This window comes from Sander vitreus, chromosome 5 (assembly GCF_031162955.1).
Source record: "Sander vitreus isolate 19-12246 chromosome 5, sanVit1, whole genome shotgun sequence".
Taxonomy (NCBI): domain Eukaryota; kingdom Metazoa; phylum Chordata; class Actinopteri; order Perciformes; family Percidae; genus Sander; species Sander vitreus.
This window is the reverse complement of record NC_135859.1, coordinates 31,731,364-31,748,694: the sequence shown is the minus strand read 5'-3', so window position 1 is coordinate 31,748,694 and position 17,331 is coordinate 31,731,364. Positions and strand designations below refer to the sequence as shown.

The following is a 17,331-nucleotide window of genomic DNA, read 5'->3' as shown; positions in this document are numbered from 1 at the left end:
CCTTGCCTTGTTTTCATATAGAGCTTCACATTACAGCACAAGATTTTAAGTGGAGTTAAAATATTACTGACAGGCTCTGTGACATGCACTGAACTCTAAGTTTACCTAAAGGCTTTGCGCTGATTTTACAATAATACACTTGATCAGTTTAAGGGGTATGATATTTAATCAATTTGTTAAATTATTATTATTATTATTTTTTTTTTTATCTATGGGTTGTTTTTAAGTGTACTTTTAATTCAGTGTTAATGTTTAATAAGTACACATGGTTTATGCGTAGGCATAATTTACAGGGGGGATAGGGGGGTTACAACTAGGATTACAAAGGGGCGAAAATTTTCTGGGAAATTTCCAGAAATTTTCCATGGAAAATTAAGCCGGGGAAAGCAGACAGGCATATACAGTGAATACAAATGTTGAGTGGGTGTGGCCTCAATAGCCCTGCAGTAGGCTAAGTAGTAGCCCAAACCATTGACCTTTAGCTTTACATATGAAGGTAGCTAGCATGCTGCCTTTGATTTTACTATGGTTATGGTTATGGTTATATGCGTGCTAAGCTAACCATCAGCGCCGTCTATTGTTTCCAGCCTATCAAGAACAAGTGGGCTATACAATTAACACACATAGGTTAATAGCAATGGGTTATGTATTACCCTTATGTATTTTGCTCAAAAGTGGAGATCTCAACACCCCCCCAGCCCCTCCCCCAGTGTTGAACCCCAAGTTACGTTGTTGGGTTTATGCATGTTGCTCTGAAAGCAGTATTCAGTACTGACAGTATATACTGTACATGCTGACCCGAACACCTACACATTTAATGGCTTGAATTTTTTGATATTGATAATATTGCACGGGGTATATGAGGTCAGTTAGGGTGTATCCAAGCACACATGCTAGTTTGTACGCGCTAAACGTGACCGACCTAATAAACGTATATTGGAAATTATCATCTCAGTGTCTGGCTATCAAGTCAACGTACTTTTATTGTTGTGGCCTTTCACATGCTGGAAGTATACAAACATAATTAGACTGGTCACTTCACTGGTCTCCTACTTTAATCTGCTGTTCAAATTACAGTGGTGCAGCCAGTAGAGGAGCAAATACATTATGAAGCACACACTATGATGCCAAAGACGGATGATGTGGCTTTGAAAATATATAATCAGTTTGTGGGGATAAAACGTCCAGTCATGTCACATTTTCTGTGAATAATGTTGCATATGTTTTATTTTGTAACTCAGTTATTCACACAATATTTTGTTATGTGGAGTGAAATATGTGTCTCCACTTTGTGAACTGTGTGTCCAAGATGCTAAACCAGCCAGTTTGAGGAGCCACGGAGGTTAGAGTAGTTATTTTGCAGCATGCTGGTTTTGGCTGCACATAATTTAAAAGTAAACAGTGTGCAGACACACGGGGTAATGGCACGGCAGTGTGCAAATTAGAGGCTGCAGATGGAACGTACAGATCTGTCCTGTTGCCTCCAGTTGGCTCCAGGCATTTAATCAGCTGAGGAGGAAAGTTTGTATACAGAGTAAAAATAGTTATGGATGATTATCCATTCATCTTGAGCTCAGTAGAGACTGCTAAACTGGCATTCTCAATGTGGCTGCAATAAAGTTATAACTTGTGTGTCTATTTTCAGAACAATTTCAAAGAGTTCATCAAAATATATCAACTCGCACTGCAAGCAGGAAACACCAATCTCTTTGTGTTGTGCATAACATTACCACAAGTCTATTCACTGCTCAACATATGGAAGCCCTGCAGGCCCAATTAAAATCTCAATATATGTGCAATAAAATTACATTAATGTTTGTTCACTGAAAGTCAGTGGACTAATGAAGCCTGTGGGCTATTTGGAGTAAGTAGATTTACTTGTAGAGCTGATATATTTCGATTAGTTGATGGACGGAAAAATATATCTGCAACTGTTTTGAAAATGTAATCGATTAATCAGTGAATTGATCATTGGCTTTTTAAATAGAAACTGCCAAAAAGTCACTGGCTCCAATTTATCAAACATGACTAATGTATTATGATAAACTTTATTCATGTCATTGTATTTGGGTTGTGGACTGTGAAATAAAACAAATCCATTTGAATGTATCATCTTGGGCTCTTTTGATGTGTGTTACTATTTTCTGAACTATGCTATTGACCAAACGATTAATTGATAAATCAACTGCCTTGATCAACTGTGCTATTATGTAACTGAATTGCTTTTTTATTTAGTAGATATAAGCTGTTACTTGTTTAACTTTTCAATTGCGTCGATTTTTTTTATTTTTATTGCAATTACAATTACGCTCAATGGTGTTTTAAGCCCCCAACGTCTCCTTACAGGCAGCGCTGAGACCGTTGACTTCAAGGCACCTAACTCTAACCTTAACCATAAATATTGCCTAATCCTAGTGTCTAAGAGACGTTGGGGGCTTAAAACACAGATAAACTACAATTACAACTTTTAACACCCCCCTGGGGTTCACCACTTATTGAATTTGATGTATCCTGTCTCACATTTACCCTCTGTAGAAGCTCCTCTATGTCTCCTTTTAAAAAAAAATACTAATTAGGTAATTTAATATTTTTAAATAAAAACGTTAAAACTGTAAGCAATCTAGTAATACAGAGAAAAATATATACTATTATTGAGAACATACCTTAGGTTAGCATGTTTCTAAACTCTTAACGTGCCATCTTGTCATTAGACGATCTTCGTTTCGCATTAGCAGTTGGTAGGCGCATGCGCAGCCGCAACCTGCGCTGAGCGCTGACAGCAGGCTGACCGGAGACCGTTTGCTGCCGCCGTTGTTGTTGCCGCTTCCACTCCACGTTGTGAGTCTCGGATACACTGACACCAGAACTGGACTTAATTTCTGTTACAGGAAACTAAAACAACAGCAACAAAGTGTTTTGTTTTAGGCTTTTTGGACACGCTGACCTCCGAGCTTCCTCTTCCTCCCGGTGGTGAACGGACTCTCGGTGAAGGTAACGTTGAGTGTCCGCTTTTTGTGACAGTTTTCGGTGCGGGGGAAGAGAGGGATGAACCGGGCGTACTGTTCGTGTTGCTGTCCCGCTCGGCTCGGTTAACTTCCGTCTTCGTTTAGCTCAGCTTCAGGTCGGTCTTTGTGGATTTACTTAGCTAAGTCTTCGACGGTTAACGAGATGACCACCAGAATAACGTCAAGTTTCCCTCAGGCTGTCCGTTGACCGTCCCTCCATACCCCGCGTGGAGCTCACTGGCCGTCCTAAACGTGGCTTTTTAACGTTTAAAGGGAAATACTTTCCCGCTACAACATATCATTTTCCTCAACACAAGAGCTGTTGTTACAGGTCGCCCAGGTCCTGTTACTAAGATTAAGTTTGCATTGTCTTAATTTTAAGTGCACCTGTTTGTAGTCATTTAGAAATACAGGTAACGGATGATGCACCTGCACACGGAATGATTTATCACATATCATCTTGTAGGTTTCAACCTCCAGGGCTTGCCAGGGTTGAGTTTCATGTTTTAGCCAGTTAGGAGTGACAAAATAACTTCATATTGATACATATCAGTGGAGTTTGGTGGTGTTTTTAGAGGACATTTACACGTCAGAAATGTGTGCGAAAAGACCGCTAGCTAAGATACCATTTGTTTGATAAGCTTAAATTTCAGTGATTTGAGGTGAATCGCAGCAGTTAAAGGATAGGTTCAAATTGTCCTAATTTAATATCCACATGTCCATATACAGAGATCCCCCTCTTGATGTGAAAACACTGTAAACTAGTTTCTTTCAGGCTAATATGACGCTTCAGCAGTCAACTCAAATGGGTTCCTTCTAAAATTAATCATTTTTTGAATGCAGTTTGGACTGTGGATTCTGTCCCCATCTCTCCCATTGTATTCAAACTAAGAAGGGATCCCCTCACAGCCAGTACAGACAGAAGGAATGACTACAATAAATACTTCAACGTACACATGGATATGTGAGTTTCGCATTGTATTAAGGTAGCCTTTGGAGATAAAACCTCAATACTCTAATTGGTGCAATGGCAAGTAAAGAAAACTGGCTTTGAATGTTTTCAGATTTGTCGTCTTCTGCACTTATACTGTGACCAGACAGATTTTAGAGTTTAACCTTAAATTGTCAGTTTTAGACTGTATGTTATTGAGCCATTGTTGTGTTCATATTCCTAAAAGTAAGGAAACAGGAAAACAATATCATTTTTACAGAATTTCCATTTCACTTCAGTCATTCAGCTCGACAACGTGTGTGTTTCCTAGTTTGGTTTATTTTGTCCTAACCAATCGGCAGTCATTGATTGTAAGATTGTTGTTAGTTGTAGGCTAACTGTGAAGAGCAGGGCTGGGTATTGTTCAAAAAATTCCGATACCAATACCGTGACTTTGATACCGGTTCCTTGAACGATCCTTTTTTTCAATGCCAATTTTATAAAAGTCCATTTTAACAAAATGAAATTACAACATTACCACACAAATCCTTTATTTATTTATCATTTCCTACTACGTGAGCCACGTCTCTGTGAGTAACAGAGTTTTTGCCTGCCTCTACGACGTAACGTTAGACAGCCAATCGCAGACATTATTAGATCTTGGTAGAATGACGCTGCATGCTTATTGGCTCACTGACGCAGATGAGATATTGAAATTTGGTATTGAATGACGATGACGAATGATGATACTCGATACTAAAGAGGCAATTCGGTCAGTGCCTAAAAAGTATTCAATTCGGTACCCAGCCAAACTGTCTCTGTAAGTCGACTCCGACAGCTTGTACAGCTGCGTCAATCTCATCCACACTGGCTGCCACTTTTTGTTGCCACTTTTCTCTTTGCTGAGTGCATCGGAGATGTGAGCAGTGGTTCAGAGGGTCTAGAACCAGGGTATTTGATCAGCCAGTAGTAAAAATGTCAAAATGATATTGCTATGATGCCGAGCTAAGTCTTAGTTCTGATGTTTCTCACTGGGTCAAATGAGGATTAAATGAAAGCAACTCTGGGAATGCAGAAGTTAGAGGCTCTCCTGTTTAGGTTTTACAGTTTGAGGGGTGGTTGGTTGGCAATAGGGCTTTGACTCCAAACTTCACTATTGCAATGTAATTCGAATATTTAAAAAAATATTGATATTCGAACGAATATTAGGCAGCCCTTAATATTCGAACCTGTTATGGGCATTGTTTTTTTTGTAAATGTGTTTGCTTGTAAACATTTTCAATTCAGATTCCGAGGCTTTTTGACGCATTTCAAAATGTAACTCTCGCTCGGCCGTGGCTTGGTAGCGTTGCATTTCCCCCGACTCATTTCCTGGTTCTCCTTCTCCATAAACAATGTGAAATCAAGGAGAGGGTTAACTTTTCCTGCTCCAGATGTCTCACCGTGGTCAGAAAGAACAGGGGAGACACTTTGTTTCTCTAACTAGGACTCTAGAGTTGCTACTCGCTCTGAAGCTACCGTTACTCACCGTCACTCTCTCACAACACATACTCCACACACACACACACGCCGGCTCGACGCACAGTATAAACATCAGACCACTTACGTAGGCTACGGTGAAATATCCAAACTTCCTGTTGAAAGCATACTGTTTGTGTTTAATCCAGGGTCTGACTTTTAATAAAAAATTTTGTAAAGTATGTTTTTCTTCTGAAAACATTATTGCCTGCCTATTGACTGATACACTGCCCTCTGGTGGACAGAACATATACGAAGTTTGATACCAATATAAGCCTTACTGAAGGCATTTAATGGTCAAAATATTATTAATAAATATTCAAAATATATGAAAATTAATAAACAAACGAACTTCGAATCTGATTTTTGGGCAAAAGTCAAAGCCCTAGTTGGCAAAGAGACAAGATGGTTCAAGAGACTGTCCCATAACATAACTGTGTGCCCTGCTGAAGTGTCATCAGGTGTCATCAAAACCCTCCTACCCCCACGTGCTCCTGAAAGATCACCAGCTTAATGAGGGAAAGTATTTCAGGGCAGCGCTGTACTTGCTGTCGCATTAAAGCCCCTTTCCCGCTAAAACCTACCAACATTTGGCTTTTGTCTTGAGTGGGAAAGGTTACAATCTGCTTTTATTCCTGGGACAAATTCCCCTCACGGGTATTTATTAGGGTTAGCTACCGAAACCCAGTTCCACTTTGGAACTGGTTCCTACGCAACCGGTAGGAATCGGACCGGATTAGAACGCAAATTTCGGTTCCTCATTTCGGTTCCACTTACTGTGTCGACTGAAATATTTTCCCTCTGTCGCTCCGAAACGGACGTAAAAAATATCACACTTTCTCTGTAGTCTACCGTTAGCTAGCTACCGTGAATGTAGGCTACTTTTAAAATGCCATATTTTTCCTCTGGGCTCACCAAAATGGACGTAAAAGCATATTAACCATTCACTGCACTTGATCGCTAGTAAACGTATTACATCTTTGATGTCATTTTTCAGTTTTTCAAGAATCTGTTTCGGAATCGTTTCAAAAGTACCGGTTTGGCATCGGAATCGTGAAAATCCAAACGATACCCATCCCTAGTATTTATCGGCTTTACCTCCGATTGGCAGTGATGGAAACATGACTCCCGGGTGGACATGCTATGACGCGCGTTGCCACCTCCGTTGGTAACTTCCGTGACTCTTCGCCATCTTAGCCACAAATTCTGTCCGTCTCCGTGCAAGCAGCGCTCGAACATCGTTCCAAATTAGTTGCCACCGAGTTTGAAAGAGAGACTGAATAAGTAGACAGAAAAAAAAAGAACCAGTCACATTTTCACTGGCCTTCATGCTGCTTAGTGTTTACTTACCCTGTTTTCCGCCGCTGTTGTGACGTTGAATGTGACACACCAGAAAGAAAAACAGAAAGGCATAATTCCCCGTCTACTGGCAATGGGAATGCAGTGTATCACTTATTTTTAGCGGGGTTTCCCACATATTTTTTTAAAAACATATTTGCTCATTTTGGTGGAAAAGGGGTATAAAGCTGCTTCTGTGTTTGTTTGAACGTGATAAACACTCACCAGTGCAGGTTTCAGCCGTGGCCTGATGTGCCCGGTAAGCAGAGCGAGCCCCCAGCCTCGGAGCAGGTGATAGCTGGAGGAATGTAAATAGAAACGGTAACTGGAGCCTAATGTTCATCCATGGCCGCTTCTGGACCTCCTGCAGCTAAAAGTGTTGAGTTGACGAGGATCATGCTGGAGCTGCTCTTGTAAATGTGTGTGTGTGTGTGTGTGTGTGTGTTCAATTAGAGCGGTCCAGTCCTGTGTGTAAGTAATACACAAATGTTTTCTTAACAGTAAATCCTCAGCAAAGACACTGACAGAGTTAAGACCAGTGTGTTCAGGATAACTGTTTAAGTTACAACTCTGCAGAAGGGCTCTGATTATCAGGTAGGGGTACTTTCTTTGTTTTTTTACTCACAATACGACAATTGCGTAAAAAAAACTCTCACCCTAGTTGATCAACAACATACCACCAAAAATTAGAGAAGCACTGATTATAATTATCTAGACCGTTTCCGATTTCAGATTTTTCTTTGAGTTTGAGCCAGCCGATACCGATTTTAGCCGATTCGGATTTCATTTTTTCCAACCACTTTACAGCACACACAAATATTTATTTTCTATCTTTTCTTTAATAGAACATTTTACATTTTGCATAGAACATTTTTTGAATAGATAATTGATCGCTATAAAATAGAACTATATAAATTACTCCTGGTGTGGGAAATTCACACACATCTAAAGTGCAATGTTATGGAAGAACCATTTCCTTCTTCTCACATCCAATATCCAACTAAAAAAATTAGGGCTGTCAGCATTAACGCGTTAATCGCGATGCGATTAAGGGCCGAGCATAATGCGTTAATTTTTTTAAATCGTATTAATCGCGTGCCGCCATTTATTAATTTATTTTCACTTCACTCGGCTTTGCGTCGTGCCTAACAGGCTACTATTTTGCCGTACTTCCTCGTAACACATCCTGCTGCTGCAGGAATAGCAACGCGGATTTCGGTGCCTCATTCCGGTGCCACTGATATGCCTGCACTTCTCTCTGATGCTCTGAAACAGACGTTACAGGCAACAGAAACATCGCTGCACGGGACGCTAGTTAACACTATACTCGACAGCAGCTAACGTTAGCCTACCGCTAGCTAGTAGCTGGATTAAACACGGTTACAATGCTGACAGCTAACGCTAAACGTTGTAAAGTGTGACTGTATTTCACTGTAGAGGATTCCGACACCGGGATGTAACAAGCTGCAGCTGCTGTCGGAAAAACACAGACGGTGCGTTCAATGAAACTGGTAATTTACAGCATCGTGGTGCATTCAAAGTTGTTGTTGTTAAATTCAAATGTGTGACTAGATTAAATATATAATAAACAAATCCTAAAATCAAGTTCATAAAGTCACTTTCTTTGCATTCATTTGATTCCCAATCAAGATACAATGGTAAGAATGGCTTTCCATTGTTAATATGTACTTAAAAACAATTCTGAAATGCAAAATAATAGAATTTTAATCATGTGATAAAACATGCGATTAATCGCGATTAAGAAAATGTAATTGTTTGACAGCCCTAAAAAAAATGTGATATATTTAGCAAACTAAACTTCTGTATGTATGAAAACAAACAGGTAATGGCAATAAAATAATATATAAATAACAAATAAAAATAAAATAAATAGGCCTATAGCCTTGCAGTAACCTATAAAGATATTTCTCATAACACATACACAGGCCTGTTTGAACATCAACAGTAACGTTACCTGAAAACAGCGTGTAGTTCCTTTTTTTTAGCAAGTTTGCTTTATGTGTTATTGTGCATAAATATGAACAATACCGTTGCTGTCAACGGGCTTATCTGCTAACGTTAGCTACCGACGGTTACCTCGGAACAATCCAGCAAATAGACGGTACCCTAGAGTGCCGTTACCTGAAAAAGATGATTTAACGTCACCGCTCATTTTACACACAGTTTAGCAACAAAACTAAATGCTGAGGGAAGAGTACTACGGTTTTAATGTTGGTTTTGAGCGCTATGGATCCCCACTAACCTGGAAAGCGTTTTACACTGTGACGTTAATACAGCGTGTCGGAGGAATACAGCGTCTCCTACAGCGGCCAGCGGGGTGTCAGAAGCAGAGGGACCGCAGCGTTTGCTAACGTTAGCTTCTTGACTCATCTGTGGTCTGATAAACAGTAAAATTCATCAAAGTCAGTGTGCTATTTTCCAATAAACTGTAGCTGTCTTATTTCACGGACCCGCGTGAGTGCGGTTTTCATGTTCCAGTTGTTCAGCCTCAGAGAGGAGAGAGAGCGGCTGACTGTTCACCTGAGAGTCGTGTATAATTACGACTTTATGACATTTCATAAACAGCTGATTGAGCGGCGGTGCGCCGCTGCTACATGCATACAGCGGAAACCCTGTGTGTGCACGTGTGGTGCCAATTGTTGCGCGATGTAAATCATGTGGTGCCCGAGTGAATTTGACCGTCATAAAATCGGCATATGTCAGACTGACCGGCAGGTCACCGGTCACGGCCGATCACGTGAAAATCGGCCGATCACCAGCCGGTCAACCGGTGCATCTCTACCAAAAATGTGATAATGTAAAATGAGTACAGGCTATAAATAATATGACTTTGATTGTTGATACCAATTAGCAATATAGCATTTCACTATGTGATGTCCAGAGCCGTTTATGACTAACGTTTGAATAACTGCAATGCCAGAACAAATACTTGATTAATCTATCTGTCAGTTGACAGAAAATTGACTCAACGGGTGTTTTGATGATTGATTAATCATTTTAAGTCATAGGACGACAGATGTTCACCAGCTGTGAGAGTTGGGAACAAATGACAGGTGGTCGATGAAAACTTAATTTCCTCACCATAATATGATCTATATCTGGCATGTGGTACAGAACGAGGCACAGTATCGGTTTGCATTTCTTTTTGCAGTATTGATTAGGCTTTTAAATTTAGATATAAGGCCATTTTTCAATATAGTTGCATCAGAGTCATTGTTATTACTCTAGATTTATGAAATAGACCCAAAGTTTTAAATTAGCCTGAAAACAATGACAACTTTTTCAGAGCAGGGCCATATTTTTTTGCCCTCAAGCTGTTGTTAACCAACCCTATACTGTATCAGTCAATATGAGATATATCATTATAAATAATCTTTGATAATAAATGAACATGTTCAATTTTTTTACTCTTTGTCTGCCCCCCATCAAGTAGTCCATTGACAGAAAATTGATTGCCTGGCAATTTTGATCATCGATTTATTGGTTTAAATCGATTTGTGATAGAAATAAAATGTCCTTATTCCGTGGTTCCAGCTTCTCAAATGTGAATATTCATAGTTTCCTCTGTTTTCTATCGTCTTTGGATCTTGGATTGTTGGTCGCACACAAACAAACAAGACACAGCTGCACTGTGTGTGTTCAGTGGTGATTATTTGCAAATGTTAGCATGTTCACACACTAAACTAAGATGGTGAACCTGTTGGACAGCTGCATTGTCATAATGAGCATGTTAGCATGCTGATGATTAGCTCAAAGCCTTGCTGTGTCTAAGTACAGCCTCACAGAGCTGCTGGCATGGCTGTAGACTCTTAGTTTGTTCTAATACCAAAGCAAAAATATTGGTGTAGAGAACTGATAATGTACTGTACAGTTAGTCATTTTTCTCTGCGGGTTGTAATTTGTCCTGCTGAAAACTTTGATGCTGCCTGTGATGTATCAGTGGTGGTCATCTAATCAGGAGTCTTTAAACGCTAATGCAGTTTGTTTTAGTGGTTCTGCTTCATCTTTTCATATTGTTGAAGCATCGTGGCGAAGCTGTACACTTCTACACCCGTCATTCTCCAACATGTCCGCTGTGACGGGTCGCTCTGGAGCACTGTCACTACCCGATGTGAGTCGAGCGCCGATTTGAGTTGCGCGCGCTCAGATTTAAACGGTTTACGTGTCATACTGAAATTTGTGAAATCCATAAAATAATAAACGTTTCTCATTACAAACGGTAACAGAAGATGGAAATCCTTTCAAAAACGTTTCTATTAGATATCTATGATTGTTTGATTGCTAACGTTAGCTCAAAACGCCATTCAAGTGACAGCCTTTGTTGTGTTTGATTGCTAACTTGTAGCCAGCAGTGAACAAACTTTGTTACGTAGGTCCATTTTTATTGTAATGACATTACAGAAGTCTCTCGTTAGCAGGTTCTTGGAGGCTACTTTGTCGCAAAGTGACGCATGCGCAACTCACATCTGCACTCGACTCCCATCGGGCAGTGACAAGCACTAGAGGTGTGAATCGTCACTGATCATTCGATTACGATTATCACGTCAGCGATTCGATATCTCGATCCATCACGATGCGTCAAATACATTTTTCTATTAAAGCCATATAGGATATTTTAATTCATAGCTTTTGAAGCTTCAAAAACAAAACATTCTGCAGTGCTCTAATACTAAATAAATTGGATACATAAAAACTACAGCACTGAGCACATGGCACTTCCTGAATGTACAAAACATAACAGAATATGTAAACAGACAGGTTGTCAGGCCTACATTAAATTGTAAACAGAAATAATTGATTATGGCCCGGCCGATTATCGATGCAGCATCGTCCATGTCCACGATTCGATGCATCGATCATTTGATTCATTTCAACACCTCTAACAAGCACCATCACATAGCTTTTGAAATCAAACCCTGGCTCGTACTCACGGCAGAGCTATGTGAATATGTCGGGGTGTTTGATATTCCCTGTTGATGCCCTTCAACTTTCATGATGAGAAGCTTGTATTCTGAGTTTCTCCATATATTTTGCGTCTTTTCGGCATTGAGAGCCTCTGAAAACACATTTTTAGGAACATGGGAATCGTCACATGTTGTCATTCCAAAACCATGTTCTTTAATCTGCTGCTATAACAGCCTCCGCTCTTCTGGTTTCAGGGGTTCCACCAGATTGTATAACCTAGCTGCAGAAATTTGCTCCCATTCAGACACAAGAGCATTAGTGACTAAGGTCCAACACTGATGTTGGGGGGGGGGGGGGGGGGGGATTAGGTCTGGCTCACAGTCGGTGTCCTAGTTCATCCCAAAGGTGTTGGACGGGGTTGAGCTCAGAGCTCTTTGCAGACCAGTCATGTTCTTCCACACCAAACTTGGAAAAGGATTTCTTTATGGAGCTAGCTTTGTGCACGGCGGCATTGTCATGTTGAAACAGGACAGGGACAGTCTGGTGCTACTATTGCTGAAACGATGTTGTCAGTGAATTGATTAGTTGAGCACCAGAAAATAAATCACTCATCAAGCAAAAATGCCAAACATTTTCTGGCTTCTCAACTGTGAGGATTTCCTGATTTGTTTTCTGTTTTTTTTTTCTTTTCTTTTTTTTTTCTATAATTTAAAATAGAATATCTTTGGGGTTTGGACTGTTGGTCTTTTTTAACTGCTCAAAATGACCAAACTGTGTTACTAGAAGGAGATTTCACTTAACAAAACTGACTCCATATTTGTTTATTTATTATGGCCTCTGGTAATCTCATTCCTCAGAAACGAGATTTAGACCATTGTGTGTTACTAAATCTATCTACATGAATCAGACTTAGATGCTTTTACTGTCTTTTGGCAGAGTGACCCGGCGTATACATATAGAGAAACTCTGGCATCTGTTGCCATCTTTAAAGTGACACATAACAGCAAAATGAATGAATAATGCAAAATGAAGTCATTTGGCAAACATTTTCACATATACAAAGTATTTTTTTTGTTTCTGTAGTCAACGTCATTAGCTTGGCCACACAACTGCACAATTTCGGCCCCATATATAACATTGCACCCACATTAATTATAAATTGATATTAATATTTAGTGATAGCTACATCAGCATATTGTTTACTCATCCTGCTGCCAAGACCGAGCATCAAACTCTGGTTCCCTCTCAGGCGTTGGCTTGACAGCAGTTAGTAGCTGCATGTCTTGAGTGTAACTGAACGGCTCTGTTGAAGTGAAACCTGAGCAGAGAGGTTCCTGTTGCAATCAGCTCCATCTGCTCTTATTTCAGCTCATGTTCCCCCTTATTTCACCCACCTAAATAGTCTGGAGAGCTCAACTCATCGTGCACTGTAAACCTCAGAAAGTAGCCTTGTTTTAGAGTGATGACAGAAGAGAAGGCATCAGATCGGAACCAGCCATCTCTCTGACTCTGCCCGGATGAAATAAATACCTCATCATCCGGGACACAGTGTTTTTTTTCTGACAGTCCCCGAGGACGTCTCTTCTCCTGAGCTGTTAGATGTGCTCTGAAAACAGAAACCCTGCAGCACTCTGGATGCTTGAATTGTGCGAGCTGCCAGTCGGCTGCTTCTGCCAGCACTGGGACTCGTTTACCAAACCCCTCATGGACTTCCATCATAGGGACATCAGCTCAAAGGCTACAAATATATATATTTTTTTAACCTTTTAAGACCTTTCTATTTAAGCTTTATACTTAGAGAGTTAGTTTAAAGGTTGTTTGATGAATTATTAGCAGACTGAATCCCTACATAAAAGCAACGAGTTGTTTGAATTGCTGCACTCATCCCTGGGTAAAAGAATAGTGTTAATGTTAAGAGGTTTGTTGAGGGATGCACCAATCCAGCTGTTTTATTTATTTTTTTTTTTTTTTATCAACTCCCATACTTCAACTACTTCAATGTAGTACCAATCTGATACTAGTGCTCTTTCCCCCCAAATGTATTATAATCTGTACGCCTTACCCTGTGACACCTTTTGAAATATTTTTTATGTTAAGTAAAACAAGGCTAGGGTTAGCTGTGGCACTAGTTGGTGGCCCGTCATGGTTAAGTGAATGCAAGTGATAGCATAAACACTGAATTATATAACCACAAAGAAACTTGGATCGGTCACATCATACCTCCTGATCCACTTAATCAGGTCTGTAATGGAGCCAGCACCAATCTAAAACCCTGCACAGAGATGTATATATTTTTAATACCAAGAAAGAGGATTGTGATCAGGGCTTTAAATTGACACCTTCCAGTAAAATGCTAACTTTGGCTGGTATAACATTGTAAAGTTACTAGCCAATTTGGCCGGTGACGAATGAAGCGAAGCGTCTGTTTAAATCGGCCGGCTGCGGAAACGTTCCGACTAGAGGTGTTGAAATGAATCAAATGATCGATGCATCGAATCGTGGACATGGACGATGCTGCATCGATAATCGGCCGGGCCATAGTCGATTATTTCTGTTTACAGTTTAAATGTAGGCCAAACAACATTTCTGTTTACATATTCTGTTATGTTTTGCACATTCAGGAAGTGCCATGTGCTCAGTGCTGTAGTTTTTATGTATCCAATTTATTTAGTATTCGAGCACTGCAGAATGTTTTGTTTTTGAAGCTTGAAAAGCTATGAATTAAAATATCCTATATGGCTTTAATAGAAAAATGTATTTGACGCATCGTGATGGATCGAGATATCGAATCGCTGACATGATAATCGTAATCGAATGAATAATGACGATTCACACCTCTAGTTCCGACAGTCAGTCATTGTTTACAGATTGGTCTGTTTTCCGGCAAGAAATGTGGGCGGTTTGGTGTGCCTGTGTTTGGCTTAGAAAGGAACGGAACGGCGCGAAACGAACCAGAGAAGCTGAAATGAAGTAGTAAAGTTATTTAGGAAGAAAAAAAAACGGAAATAAAAATGTTTAAATTGTATCTACCAACCATCAACCCAAACACATTTTTAAAGAAACATGGATGCTTGAATGTATTCGGCGGCACTCACAATCTGTTTTATTTTTCCCGGGAAAAAATGTGGCTTGTGGAAAATCTGATTGGCTGGTAACTTTAAAAATGCACTAGCCATGTTGGCTGGTGATTACAAATGTTTATTGAAAGGCCCTGATTGTGATATAAATGGAGCATTGTGGTTTTTGAATGTAAGGTTCCAGTCTCGCCCAGAGTCAGTACATCTCGTGTTAAACCTTTAAGCCTTTCACTTCCAGTTGGGTGTGTTTGTCCTGTTTCTCCTGATGAGCCTCACTCTGGCTCTATAGTCGTCATGCTGCTCGGGACGAACCTGATTGTTGTCAGCCCGCACCAGGCTGCCGTTACTCCTCTTAAGATCTCCCTCACATATCTTTAAATGCTGCGCGGCTCGCGGAGGACGAGTGCTGCTTGTTTGAGATCCACAGAGAAGCGGAGCACTTTGTCGTCCAATTAAACTCTACACACAGGCGTCTCTGCTGTGGTAGCATTCAGCCAGCTCCCCCAGGTGAAGGACAGCTTGTGCGGCCTCACGAGTTGCATAAAGAATGGATTTCAGAGTTAGACTGACATACTGTAATTGCAAATCAAAAATACTAAAGATGTGTTTTGAGGTCATTTAGAAACAGTGTCTCTATTACAAAGAGTTTATTTTTACACCGTAAAATGTCTCAGTACAGATCTTGGTCACGGTTCTTGAATAACTAAAGGGAACCTTATCAAAAGAGTATCTTATGCGTTTATCTAAAACAAATCTGCTAGTATATAGTATCAAATAGTATATAATAATAATATAGTATAAAAAACCCAACCTAAAACAAATATTGATTTCTGTTGTCGGTCGTACAGTCCTGTACGTCCGATATTCCCATGAAGCAGATCCGCTGATTGATTAGCAATGTTGTGGTCTAAGACATCCGGAGATATCAAAGAGCATAAAAAGTATATGACAAATCAACTCGTGATATACTGTCACATCCCCCCAACCCTAGTTTGAAACACTCATATTACCTTTTAGGCTAAAAATACCAACACTGGTATCTCCCATCACGTGCTGTTGCAAAGAGGATTTGTCTCAGGCCTCTGTTATACAGCCTCGTCGTGAGTCACACCATCAATTCTTCAACTCCAGGTTAAGCCTGGAGAAAGTAGAAAGGCTTGAAATGAAAAGATATATATGAAGTCGACACTGAGGTCACCTGTGTAGGTGGAAGTGCAAGAGGTAAGGTGGCAAGGTTTAGCATTAAGGTTTTTTTTTCACTTGTACGGTCGGCGTGTGAAAAAAGAAAACATTCTACTTGCCAAAAGTTAATCATTACTGGCCCCTGTACAAATGTTGCATGTGAAAGAACGTTTGAAACAGCATAAAAAAATGTGTCGAAAAAAACATTGGTAAAAGTCGAACATTTCAAGAAATGCGTGAAAAACGTTGAAAGTATAGAATTTTAGTTTTTAACCCTCTGAGGACAAAAGACGCACCGGCGAGTCCAGGCGATGTTTGACAACACTCCTACTCAAAAAGTGATATTACAGAATGTCCTTATAGACATTTACTGTATTTACTATTTCATTCATATATTACGCTACTTTTGTGAACCCAAGACTTTTGTAAACTCATTTCAAGAACCAAAACAGTTGAATTGTAGGTATGTTTTCTGATGAGACTTATAGAGAGTGGTTATATGCAACTACCCTTAAAAGGAGAATTTAAGAAGATATCTTAAAATGCCCTTAGACCTCAGAGGGTTAAAAAGCATCAAATGTTCAAAATAATCAAAAAGCATCAAAAGTGTAATTTTTCTTTTCTTGAAAAAAAAGTCAAAAGCGTCAAGCACCAACTCAATTCTTAATTGGCCAACGGCACTTTATAATCAAATCATTCAGCAACAATTCTCCGAAGGGCAAGAGAATAATAGCGCCATTTATGATACGATGATGCCCAGACGGGCAAGTGGGTTGTTATATTTACTTGCCCGACATGGCGTTTTACTTCACCTGGGCCATTGGGTAACCCTTATTGTTGAACCCTGGGTGGACAAGATGTGTGGTGAAACAGCTGGTTAAAGGACCAGGCGTTTTCTTTTTTTCCCCTCCCCTCTTGTTTTACACTGGGTAGCAGGAGTGCTGGAGCAGTACGTGAGCTGTGAGTGCGATGAGGTGGAGTCCAGGAAGAATACTGTGCATTCAGAGCCACACTAATGAAAGCCATTAGTTGACCGAGCTGCCTCAGACGAGACTCTCCTGCTGCTTCACCTGAGCTCAGCGGAGTTCACCAATTGCATCATGACCCGCAAAAGCTTTTATCTCTTCAGCCTTAGACATAAAAGCTCAACTTTCTTTGTGTTTTTCATGGTGTGTTCAGGTTGTTACACTGGGGGGTTATGTTTATGGTACAAAATAATTAAGCTTCATCTCACAGACAGACAGTCTTCTTCAGCAGTAAGACAGCAGCTGGCAGCGTGGACAGTTTGAGGATTAGAGGCAACAGAAAGTTGATTTCTGAACAGAAAGACCCTTGTTTTCCTCTTTCACACTTA

General features: G+C 40.1%; 1 protein-coding gene across 2 annotated transcripts in view; it reads left to right on the top strand.

The window, feature by feature from the left end:
* The first annotated feature begins 2,767 nt into the window (after positions 1-2,767).
* LOC144518658 (spermatid perinuclear RNA-binding protein-like) overlaps positions 2,768-17,331 on the top strand; it is a 93,605-nt gene continuing 79,041 nt past the window's right edge. For both annotated transcript variants that reach the window (XM_078251486.1, XM_078251488.1), the window contains exon 1: positions 2,768-2,991. The gene's annotated coding sequence lies outside the window, so the exon portion shown is untranslated. The remainder of the gene's footprint in view (positions 2,992-17,331) is intronic.